The 7,164-nt window shown below is 43.8% G+C and overlaps 1 long non-coding RNA gene across 5 annotated transcripts in view; it reads right to left on the bottom strand.

Annotated features, from left to right (window-relative positions):
- Window positions 1-7,164, bottom strand: part of LOC111183562 (uncharacterized) — a 152,985-nt gene that overhangs the window by 68,225 nt on the left and 77,596 nt on the right. The gene's annotated exons all lie outside the window — the stretch shown is intronic.

Below are 7,164 nucleotides of genomic sequence, written 5' to 3'. Positions count from 1 at the left end.
CTGAAAGTAAAACAAAGATATTTCTTAAAGCACTCAGACACACTGTAATTCAGACCTTCTACGAATTCAGACCAGTCTCCCTGAATACAGAACAAAAATTCTAGTAGTATTTCTTTACCAATCAATTAACATATAACTTGATCCCCAATCCACTGAAGCATATGGAATTTTAAAAGCCCTTTTGAAAACTCACCTTTGATAAATTATGACTTTTATTTCTCATGTGTTTCACAAACTTCATATTTAAATTCAAAGAAAATGACCAGTTAACCAATTTTCCCCCTGCATAAAATAATCTAATCAAATTTATTGTGGTAAGGTTAAAAATCTGGGGAAGGAGATTGCTCCTTCAGTATTTCTGAACCACTATACAGTCAAAATCATCCTCTTGCTGCACTGCAGGCCTGGCAGGAGGTGTTTGAGCTGCCCCACCCAGACATTCTGTGGGCAGCAAAAATACCTAATAACATCTTTCACAAAGGTGAAAAGTACAGTAGATTTGAAAAACGCATTTTCTCAACAAAAAACTCACCTCCCCATGTTATAATCACAGGACAAGTCTGTGAGATTTACTTTCTCTCATTAAATTTAAATATATAAACATTATTTTGGTAAATAACCATAAGCAGATTTTAATCAACGATGTATTCTGTAGACTTATAAGTATTTCATAAATGACCAACTTCAGTTAAAACATCTCTGAGAAAGTGTAAATAAGTCATTCCATTCGTAAGGAGGTTCGAGTGATCCCTATATACTTTCCCTTTTTAGGAGAAACATCCAGGAATACAAGTGACTAAACCAGCATCGTGAAACTGGGGAATGAAAAGATTCTTCTGCCACTTCCTTCACTTCCCAGTTGCACAAGCATAATCAACCTAGCATCTATCCCCTTTCTCAGGGAAGCAGTCATGACCCTCACCTGGGCTTTGCCTAATGGCCAGTGGCCAGTACCAAGACGGACTCCTGGATATCAGAAGGGTTGCACCAAGTTGACCAAATGGGATCAGGTGTCAGTTTAAGTCTACCGAGAGCAAAGGTCCCAACATGGAAGCTAAACTTGGCCATCAATTCCAACGGGATAAACTCAGAATCAAAACTAAACCCCAGTCCACAAGGGTGGTGAGCTGGACAGACCCCTGCACGGGGAGAATAGGAGAGGCTGGAAGGATAGATCATGGCCTAAGACAGCTTGTCTCATGTAAATGCATCTGCTCAATGGAGTCTTAGATTTCATTCATAAAATGAGTAGTAATCTCTACCTACCTCATAAAGTTGTCATGAAAATCAAATGAAAAATTTCAAAGTGAACCTGACTTGTACCCTGTAAATACATGTGCAAATACAAGGGACCAACACTATTACTGAGATAGGCTGGGACCTGGAATCCTTTGTCAGGGTGCTTGCTCCCGGACAAAGGTCTCCTCCTGCAATAGAATACAAAGAAACTATAAGGGATTAAAAATAACTGCAGGCATGTGCAGTCCTAGCAAATTATGAACAATAAGATACAATAAGGCCACAAACCAACCGCTATTTCTGAGGTGCCAGGAGCAAAACTGAGTACTGTGCATGATCCCTGCACACAGCGCCACCAAGGGAGTGGGCCGACCACCTAAGCCACTCCTCCAGCCCCACCCACGGACCCGCCCCTAACCCTCACCCCACTTAAGGAACCTGCCCGCCCTCCTGCCCTCCTCGCTGCCCTCCTCGGGGAGCGAGCAAGGGCACCTCTTACTTGTTTTTGCTCCCCCCTGCTGCAGCAGGAGCCTCAGTAAAGCCTTGCGTGAACTTCTCATCTGGCCTCTTATCAATTTCTGTTGATTAAAGAGTCCAAGGACCCAGGTCGGTAACATTACTACGTTTACATCATTCCTCCCAGCACTGGGCAGGGGATCTTGTGGACAGGGATCTGGATCAGAAGTGATCCTCTGAATGTGTACACTGTAATTGTCAGTATGTATTTGTCTGCCCCCCTAACTAGACTGTGATTTCCTTGAAAGCAGGGACTGTGTCTTAGTCATCACTGCACCTCCATTTACATAGTAAGACATTCAGTCACTGTTTGTGGTATGTTGAATGAATACATTCTGAGTCCTCACTGTTATTCAGACTCCTGGCTGGCCATGAATTATGTGCAATGGAATACTATGTGTCGTAATGTGAGAGATGAGACAGCAAATGCCCATGTGCCCAAGAATCGTTCCCCATCTGCCAAAAATGGCTACTACCTCACTGCCAGAGCACAGGCGCCTCTGGATAAGGAGCCTAAATCCTCAGAATTAGAAGCATTCCTTGAAGTTGGTCAATAAAGGAGGCATTGACAATCAAATGCCTTAGGAAATAAGAATACCTAAACTTTACTGCGTCCCTATTTTATGCCAGGCACTGTGCTTAGAAGCTTCACATCATTGTCTTATTTAAAATTCACAATGACAGCATAAGGGAGGTTTTGTTATTATCTATATTTGACATATGAAAAAATTGAGTCTGTGAGAGGAGTGAAGTGACCTCACCAAGCCGTATGAGGTAGAGCCCAAACTGAATTCCAGGTCGATTTTATCCCAAAGCTTACATTCTTAAGCAATACTGTACCCAGCTGTCCAAGGAAAGAGAGGCCCTCGTGCGCCTCTCGTTAGTGAGAATGGGATGGTCTCATCCTGATCAACTGAGAGCCAAGCAAAAAGGGGAATTCTTCCTCCTACCTCCCTCTCTTCCTTTCACAATTCCTGCAGACACCCCCTAAGCCAGTCACTGTGCTGGCACCAGAGATACACCAGTGAACAGGGGCAAGGGGTGCCATTTGAGGGAAGGAGACGGACAAGTAAAGAGATGTGAACTGCCATGCGAGGGTGGTGGCTGGAGAACTAGATGTCAGCAGAGTGATGGAATATGATGACATGGGGGAACCTTGTCAGGCCCAAATGTAGTCATGCCGGGCCAGCCCCTCAAGCCTGGCACTGGAGGGTGTTGTGGGGGAAGTACTGCCTAGGAGGCCCAGCGGGGGGATGGGATGCGATATCTGGGATGGGAAGGCCTCAGCAACCATTTTCTTTTTTTTTTTCCTTCTTTTCCATCTTTTACTTTTATTACTTATATTTTATATTTCTCATTTGTATTTATTACAAAGAGTTATAAATGGAAAATCAAAAAAGAAAGGGAACTAAAACTTATAAAGTTAGGAAAATAAAGCCAATGACTGTAGTCCGTTACATTTCCTGAAAGAAACCAAGGGAAGAATTATAACCCATTCTCCCTTTATGCCCCCAGTGGAATCATCGACCATTAAAAACACTCTCTGCCATCTAGTCCATCAGTTGTCCTGCATGGAGGCATTTCTTTCAAACTAAGGTTTGATTCTAACAATGGTAATAGAAGCAAAATACACTTTTTATATAATGGAAATAAAAACATTCAGCAACCATCTTCTAAATGAGATGCCCCAAAGGACTGCACAGCCTGAGGTCCTGTGGGCCTGGGGGTGGTGAGAAGGTTGTGGCCAGTCCCAAGCCAGTTACCTGGTGATTATCAAATATGTCTGCAATATACACTGGCTTTTAAACCGAACCTGTGGCTCCATGTGTACCCACTGCCTTGCACCCTTTCGTTCAGCCCCCGGGGCCTGTCTCCTCTTGCTGATTTCACCTGTCCCTGCCTCCACAAGGTCTGCTGCGTTCTTGGCTGAGTGCCTGTGGTAGCTCAGTGCTTCCTCATCTGGTTTCTCCGACCCGCAGGGCTCTTCTGGCTTTCACTCTCTAGTCCGTGCCATTTTTGGTTTCTCTGAATAGCTCTGGATACCACACATGACAATGGCCCCAAGGCCCCTAGGTCACATCCTCCTAATGGGGTGCCACCACCATTAGACTTGCTTCAGCCTCAGGAGGAAAAGGACACAGTGTCAACTTTGAGACACTGGCAGGGTCCAGTCACCTGGGACACTTCCTCCACGTCCCCTCTATTTCTCCACATCTGTACTGTTGATGCACCCTTCTGTCATCTATTCAACCAATATGTACTGATAACCTACTCTACTTTACCCTCCTCTGGGGATTAAAAAAGACAAAGTAAAAACTTTCTCTGCCCTCAAGGAATTCACAATCTGACAATGACAACTTAAGTGGAGGAATTTGGACTATACCACCTACAGGCTTATACTTTCCACATTTAAGTCTCTTGCCCCAAATTCTCCTTCAAGCTTCAGACTCAAATCAGCTCCCTACCTGACATCTACACTTGGCTGTCTAACAGCATTTCAAAATTAATACATTTAAAATATGATTTTCTTCCCTTCTCTGCTCTTCCTCATCTCTGTAAACAGCATCAATATCCTCACCGCCAAGTAAAAAATCCAGGTGTCACTTTTGACTCCTCTCTTTCCCTTACTAACCCCCAAATCTAAATCCATCAACAAGCCCTGTTCATTCTACCTTCAAAGTATGTCCCGAATCCATCTACTTCTCTTCAAGTCCATTCTCACAGCCCTGATCACCCCTGAGCTGCTGCTGGCACACAGAGCCCTTCATGTAGATTTGAAAAAGATGTCCCTCCTCCAGGCCTTCAAAGCCCTGTGACAGGACATTTGCTGGCAAGGGAGCACAGGCTAGATTTTGACCTCCACTTGACCTCCAGGCTGGTGCCCGACACAGTAAATAACCTGCAGAAACACAGTTACACCCCCGCCACCATCTTCTCTCCTCTCCTGTTGCAGTGGCCTCCCAAGTGCCCCTCCCGTATTGTCTATTCTCCACATAGCCCCAGAGTAGCCTTTTAAAACCTCAAATTCAATTTTATTTCACTTCCTTGATTAAAACCCTTCAATCTTTACTTTGACCTACAAGGCTCTGCATGTTCTGGTCCCAGATTACCTCTCTGATCTGCTGGCCCATGTTTACTCTGGCAGCCTTCCTCTTCCTGAAGAACACCAAGCTCCCCTTCCCAGACTGAGGTGTCTACCTTCTGCTCTTTCCTACCTTCCACCCTGGACCACAGTACATAAAACAGGATTAGTCTTAATATTCAGTTCATCATTTACTCCCATTAGTCCATGCATGGCCTGTCCTATTTCATTATTTACGAGTTATTTTTAACAATGTAATAAGCACACCTGGCCCTACCAGCCAAAACTCAGCTGAGACCCTGCCACTGACTCACCTCTAACAAACCACATGGTCGCCCTGCTTCTCCCCATCTAAGGTAACCACAAGTACAAATCTCAGGTTCTCATTCTCTTGCTTTCCTATTTATATAATGTTATTGTATCTACATATATTCCTAAGTAGTAGGGGTTTTTATTATAGTAATTTTCAATATTATAAAAGATTGTCATGTTATATGTAATGCTATATGTAATCTTTCGGCCAATTTTCATTTAATATTATATAGCTTATAACCAGTCATATTGTTACGTGTCACTTATTTTATTCATTTTTGATTGCTGTATGATATTCCTCTATATAACAATATTACACTATTCATCTATTCCTTGGTGATGGGCATTGAAGTTCTTTCCAGGGTTTCATTACTGGGAACCAGACTGTTACAAAGGTTCACACACATGTCTCCTGTTGAACATATACAAGAGATTCTAATAGATATAAATCTAGAAGTGAGTGAAACGGCTGGATCACAGGTGTACAAATGTTCAAATTAGGATACAATGCCAACCGTTTCCCAAACTCACTGTGCCAGTTTATACTCCTGCCAGCAATGTTGGAAGGTCCTGTGGATCCAGATCCACATCCTCTTCAATCACTTGATATTGTCAAACTTTTTAATATGGGGCCAACTAAATGGGTGTAAAGGGATACCCAATGTGACTTCGATTCGCATTCCCGTAAGTACTAAAGGTAATAACTATATATGTTCACAGGCTATTTGTATTTCCTCTCCTCAGAGCTTTAAGGTCTCAGCCTGAATGTTCCTACCACAAAGAGAATGTCCCTCTCCACACTCCATGTGAAGGTCGCCACTCCCTATTACACTACTCTGTTCTCTTTTCTTTGTGGCATCTACCACTACCTGAATTATCCAATCTGTTTGCTGAATATATTGTCTATTTCCCTCAACTTAAATACAAGCTCCAAGGATCCTGGTTGCCTTGTTCGCTCCTCCATCTCAGAATAGGTGGATGAATATGTGATGACAGAGCTATGTAATAGATTAAGAGTTGTGGTCCAGAGTCAGATGTTCTGAGTTTCAATGGCAGCTCCCCCACTTAATAGCTGTGTGATCATGAACAAATTATTTAAATCTTCTGTTCCTGAGTTGTCCCCTGTGTAAGAAAGAGATAACAGTTGTCCTTACTTCATGGGGTTGTTATGAGGTTTAAATGAGTGAATACTTGTAAAGTTCTTAGAACAATACCACAAACATAGCAAGTGCTCGATAAATGGTTATCATGATTAATGTGTGATTATAGTTAGTACTACTCCATAGCGTGAGAGCACAGAGGCACCCAACTAGCTTGTACCTAAGGAGCTTCCTCCTCTTCCGCATGTCCTACAGATGCCCATTCCTGCAGCCTAGAGGAAAGCAGAGAGGTGCCCAGGGAAAAGCTGGGGAGCAGTTTATTCTCGAGAAAATGAGAATCCGGTCATCGTACACATGAATAGTAATGTGGTCAGACAGAGTCAGTGCTCAACAATGCTTGCTGAATAGATCCTTCATAGACCATCAGTCCATACCCCCTATAACCCCAGGCCTACATTACACACGGAGTCACAACACTCCCCCCTCCCTCCCTGCATCTTGGTTCATATTTGCAAAGAGGGAAAAGGGAACTTAGAAAGGGGAAGGGCAAAGAAATAAAAGTAGGCTGCATCAGGAGAGAGGATATAGCAGGGAACTCAGGCAAGAGAGAAAGGAGGGAAGGTGGAAGAGGAGCAGAGATGGGAAATTTCAGGTCGCACTGTGGCACCTGTGTCTAGTGTTGAACATGAAAATGCTGAAAATAAGAACATAAGGGAGTCTCTCCACCAGCCACCCACTCAGGGGAATTTTCCTTTATAAGGCGTGAGTGGGGGCAGGGAAAAGGTGAAGCAGAAAGGCCTGGAGAGGGGCAGGAAGAGGGGAAGCCCAAGGCAAACTTCATCTCGCCGTCTTGCCTGGGGGAGGATGGTCCCGGTTAAATATGTGCCCCTCCCCCCCGCCCCCCCCAAGTCAATG

The sequence above is a fragment of the Delphinapterus leucas genome, chromosome 3 (assembly GCF_059928025.1).
Source record: "Delphinapterus leucas isolate spDelLeu-1000000601 "Yukka" chromosome 3, BTC_Dleu_Yukka2, whole genome shotgun sequence".
Taxonomy (NCBI): Eukaryota; Metazoa; Chordata; class Mammalia; order Artiodactyla; family Monodontidae; genus Delphinapterus; species Delphinapterus leucas.
Note: the sequence above shows the minus strand (reverse complement) of the source record. Positions and strands in the feature narration are given on the sequence as shown.